Here is a 6,233-nt window from a genome sequence, read left to right as displayed (position 1 = left end):
AATTAAAAATAATCAGAAATCAATCAGCTTGGAAATTCTAGCAGCCTTTATTCTTATCACTAACATGAGTTTAATTTCCAAAATGAAAACAACCATCCAGATTATGAGACTTCATTATATTAGATACGTTCCTTTATTGCAACTTGTTTAGCAAGCCCACTTCAACCATTAATTAATATATATTCCAATATTACCTCAAAGACGTTAATTAAGTGGAAAAGAGAGCATTTGAGCTAGCTAGAGTTCCCACAATGGAAGTGCTTTCTATAGTTTGTCATTTTCTCTTTGATATTTGTCAATCTATTAATAATAAGCTTCCATCGTAATTAAGCTCTTAATTTCCAACTAGCAAACTCCTGGATTCCTCTTCCAAATAGTCAGTAGTACTGTTGAAACAACAACCATATATAGTTCAATTGTTTGCCTTTCAGTACTCCATCCACCCTCGGAGGTATCTCACTTAATTACCATCCTAATACATTGTACCATCTTGCCATGCATGACTTTGGTCAAACTATCTTTTGTTAATTTGTTTTTAGTTTGGTCGGTTTTACCCAATTGAATTATATTACAGTTTGTAATTCAAATTCCCAAATGGCTGTCATTTGTTAACTTAATTCCTAATATTTTTGGGAACGTTAAGTGGTTTTATTTAATTTGATTTTAGCCATTTCAAATTATCTTCACTCAACTAAAACTCAAATAAGGAAACTTATCTATTAATAGCTACAGTCAACTAGCTAAAAGCCTGTTTTTTAGTTAACTCAAATTTATTTTAGTTGTTCAACTCAATTTATTTGACTCAAGTGGACAAAACAATATAATAAACTTATTTGCCTCAATTTATTTAACTCAAATTTCTCTAGTCAACTCTCATACCAATTTAATTGACTCAAATCCTCCTCAAACGACTCAACCAATTCTAATCAACTCAAATGACTATATATGGTTGCAATTTTGTTCTTTCAATGAATATTGTTTCATTGAAATAAGAGTTTTTTTTATTTTAATGAATCAAATGTGTAATGAACCAAAGGTTCATAAGTAAGCTTTGTATTTGATTTGATAAATTTTTTTATATTTAATGCTCTCAATAAAAATTGTGAACTATTCATTCAATAACATTTAAATATTTAAATTAATTAAGTTTAAAATAAATTTAATTTGAACCAAGTTAAAACTCGTAAAAATTAATTTAAACATGAACACTATTTCAATGACTTAATTTATTTTAAATTAACTTAGCTCGATTAATTTATCAAATAAATTTAAACATTACAAAATTTAACTTTACTTTACAACCTTACCCAAAACAAAAAGCATTAAATATATAATTGATGAGTGATCTCTCAATTATATATTCTGCTCAGTCGACGAGGACTGAAATACTTTATGATGATTCTTAAGTAATCTAATAGACTATTTTTTAGTAAAAAAAGAAAGAAAATGAAGCTGAACGGTAATTGAAATAATTTAGAAAACTAGTGAGATGTTTCATTAAAACTTAGAATTAAGCTTAATTTTCTGGGCTTTGCTTTCCTTTAGTTGGCCTTTTGTTGTTTAATTTCTTCCCTCCTTGATTCTATAATTGACATCAGCTAGATTCACCTCAAAAGGATCACCAAATCTATTCTTCACTGTAAATGTCTGGCCTCAGTTATGAAAACCTACACAAGCACTCTGCAACTACCACAGTGAGGAAAAATAAATGCCTGATTAATTGGTTGGGCATGGCCTCTACTGCTCATGCTGCTGAGTAGTTGTTGCTATTCCTGTTGGGAAAAATAAATGCCTGATTAATTTGTTGAGGATGTTAGGTAACTTTTTTATGGATAAATTTTGGTTGATTAAAATTTGAGAGATGAGAGTATTTTGCAGTTATGTTTTGGTTTATTTGTTTCTATTTTGTGTTTGTTGGTTTTATTAAAAATAAATCGTGTCGCTTGGATACAAAAATACAAAAATAATTATATCTTTTTATGAAATAATTCTATAAGGCATATATAAAATTAAGATTGTATTTTAAAAAGGTTGAATTATATAATACAAAAGATTAATATTTCTAAAATTAATTATCTTTGTAAATATGTTAAATCATATCAATCTATTTATATATTTAGGTTATATTATGTCAAATATTTGAAATACTTTTTAATTTATAGCATAAAGTTTTATGTCAATTAACTAAGTTTTTTATATTATATAATAAAAGTTTAATTTGTCTATTCTTCATTCTCAAATAATCACAGGATAGATTTGTAATACTAAATTAAGGGAGAATCATGATAATTTTTATAAACTAAATTATTAGCGATAGAAGATAAAATATTCTTTTCTATATCATACCATATCATTGAGTTCTTTTTATATTATAAAATAGGAGTGTATTTTGATTTTTAGGTTGTCTATTTTTTATTCTCAAATAATCACAATGTAATATTTTTAATGTTGAAGCGAGAAAAATAGATGATGATGCCTATTATGCATTTGCAAATCCAACTTAGAAATGGCAAACTTGGAGTTTGTTTATTGGTAATTAAAACATATTTTGCAGAAAAGTATAATATGCACTTAGTGTTAATTTTTTTAATATTATAAATAAATTTATAATATTAAAATTACTTATCAGCCAAATAAATTTAAAAATATAATTATTTCAAACAACAACGAAACAAACACGATTTAAATTTGAATTAAGAAGTGAAAACTCATTAGAAAAATCAAGTCCAGTTTTCAATGATTTAATTTATTTAAAATTGATTTGATTCGATTAATTTATCAAGTAAATTTAAACAATATAAAATGTAACTTCATTTAGAGTACCTGATCCCAAAACAAAAAAAAAGCAATAATTAATGATTTGGGCTCTACACAAACCTGTATTCAAGTGCATATATGGTCCATATATGGGACTTGAAGTCGATTCCTTCCTGATCAGGCTAGGCATGCAGAACACATGGATGAGAACAGTAGTGGTGTCCCAGTCTATGAAAACATATATGTATGATGTTTCGATCAATATAGGATATGGATGATTAAATCATATGATTAAATCATCAATTTATAAATTATTGATGTACATGTTCCTCGAAAGATAACTGTGATGAAGAAATTTAAAAACATTAAAAAAGAGAATTAACATGCATGTGTTCTGCATGCCTAGCCTGATCAGGAAACTATTCCGACGTTTAAGTTAAGAGTTTTGTGTGAAAAATGAGTTTAATAACTTGGGAAGATTAGGGTTGATGTATGTGTATATGAACAATCTTTGTATAGTAGTTGATCTTTGAAATATTAACATGTATTTGTTTAGTAAATATTATAAGATACTTGTTTCAATTAAAATAAAATCTATTTGCTATTAAGTCATCGCGTGACGTGCTACTCCACCGCGTGTATCACATGATAATACATTTTACCAGAGGAATTAAGCAATTTAGTTATTGATCGAAGAGTGAAAGTGTTACCCTTGAGACATAGCTGAGTTGATTATGATGTAACAGAGTTGCAAAAGAGGATAAGAGTTTGAATTCCGACGAAGTCAAGTAATACTCTCCTGCATCATGACTAACTGTAACAGTCTTCAATTCTTGTTTGTTCATGGGACATCGATCGGCTTCAATTCTTTGTCACCCAGGACATGCACTGAAACACTACTACAATCAGTACCAGTCTCATTAATTGCTTGTTATAATTTCCTCACAGATTCAGAGAGTTAAGTGCTCACTACATGATTTGAAGCCTGTGTCTGGCTGATGAGCTTTAATTGAGTACACCAACCAAATGAATGAATGATCGATCGATGCTCAGAGTTATTGGAAAACAAGTCAATAGAAAGGTCTTTGCTGCCAACTTGCCTGACCAATAGTCCCAGACATTAATTTATGGTGGCCGAAATGATGACCCCACGGCCTAGCATTCTGGGGCCAGGAGAGTTACGAGTCCTACTACTGCTGGCTGGCTGCTGTTGATGGGCTCGTTACCGCTGAAGGAGGGCCAAGCCTGATTATAATTTGTTGATTGATTCTGATGTCATGTTTGCAATTATATTTGGGTTTAGGGTTTGTTTTTATTTCGTGTTGTTAATTTTATTAAAATAAATTATAAATTGTACGTGTCATTTGAATACAATAATACTAAAATAACTATTTCCATCTGGCAATCTAGTAGGGGATAAAATCACGACGAGCGAAGCGATCCTTTGTTTTTGTGTCTATATAAGACATTTTACAAATTGAAAACTAAGGAGACATTTGGTTGGGAATTATTATTGATAATCTTGGTTATCTGTCCAAAGTTATCAATCATAATCTTGTTTGATTCAGGTTATGATCGATTTTCAAATAATACAATATTACTGCCACATCAACAAATAGGTTATAACTCGAGAATGTGATTACCTTGGCAGTTTAAGGTATTATAACAAATAGGTTATAACAAATTTTTTTCCATGATTACCTTTCAATTTTAAAACTCAGTTAATTGAAATGTATTATAAAAACTATTTGAAATCGAGTTAATTAATTTAATAAATTTTAATTTAAAATTTTATAAATTTAAAAGAGATAATTTATTTTAAATTTTAAAAAATAAAATTAATAAATTATATTTATTAATTTAATAAATTATATTTATAAATTTAATAAATTATTTTATTAGAATAATTAATTTAATAAACTATTTTATTAAAATATATATAAATTTATATTGCATTTTAAAAAATAAATTAATAAATAATATTTATTAATTCAATAAATTATTTTCTTAAAATAATTATTTTAATCAATTATTTTATTAAAATAAAATTAACAAATTAAATTTATTAATTTAATAAATTATTTTATTAAAATAATTTTTTAATGAATTATTATTTTTAAATATATATAAATTTATTTAAAAATTTAAAGTATAAAATTAATGAATTATATTTATTAATTTAATAAATTATTTTATTAAAATATTTATTTTAATGAATTATTTTATTAAAAAATATATAAATTTATGTTAAATTTTAAAAAATAAAATTAATGAATGATGTTTAATAATTTTAATAAATTAATTTTATTAAAATAATTATTTTAATAAAATAAAATTAACGAATTATATTTATTAATTTAATAAATTATTTTATTAAAATAATTATTTTAATGAATTATTTGTTTATATATATATATATTTTTTAAATTTTAAAAAATATTATTAATGAATTATATTTATTAATTTAATGAATTATTTTATTAAAATAATTATTTTATTAAAAATATATAAATTTATTTTAAATTTAAAAAAATTATAAATAAATTACATTTATTTTTTGATATATTATTAATTTATTATTATTATTATTATTATTATTAATTTATTTGAATTAAGAGTAATATAGTAACATTAAACTGGTTATATTTTATTCCCTCAAAATAAATTAATTGAACCAAACAACATTAGGTTATATTTTTTACCCCATAACTTTGATTATATAATTAATTAATAATCACATAATCAATGTTATATATGATAACTGGAACCAAACGCATCTTAAGTATCATATCAAAATAAATTCTCATGATAACACGTCCAATAGGTTATTCTTCAACATCTATCTATATAATTGTTGCATATATATATATATATATATAGAGAGAGAGAGAGAAAGAGAGAGAGAGAGATAGAGGGGTAGATGTTGAAGAATAACCTAGTGGACGTGTTATCATGAGAATTCATTTTGATATGATACTTAGGAGCCGCTTGGTAGGCGGGTTTAGGAGGAGGGAATGGGAATGAAATCTATTTCATTCCCATTCTTAATGCTTGGTAGACAGGAATGGGAATGAAAATAAGGATTTGATATCCCTGCTTTCATAACCTACCCCTCCCCCGGTTATCGCTAAATCCATTCCCGTCACGGTGTAATTTTTTTCCCGCGGACAGCGGTACCCCGCGCCCATCTCCGTGGTCGGATTTCTTCCCTGCGATATCTTCCCTGCCACGCCCTTCGTAGCCTCATCTCCTCCTACGTCGCCCACTGCCCCTCCGCTGCCTCCTCGTCCGATGGCCACCTCGACTGGCTCGCTTCTCCTTCCCCTCCGACGCCCCTCCTCTCTCCGCGGTCCTGCGCCTCGCACAGCGAGGCGGCGCCACCTCGTAGCTGACTCCGGCGCCACTGACCGCTCCGATCTACAGGATCTGGCGCTCCGCCCCCTCCTCCATATCTCCCTCGACGGTGACCACGCCCG

The sequence above is a fragment of the Curcuma longa genome, chromosome 11 (assembly GCF_044706935.1).
Source record: "Curcuma longa cultivar G26 ecotype Majalengka, Jawa Barat chromosome 11, ITB_CL_G26_1.1, whole genome shotgun sequence".
NCBI classification, from domain to species: Eukaryota; Viridiplantae; Streptophyta; class Magnoliopsida; order Zingiberales; family Zingiberaceae; genus Curcuma; species Curcuma longa.
This window is presented reverse-complemented; position numbering follows the sequence as displayed.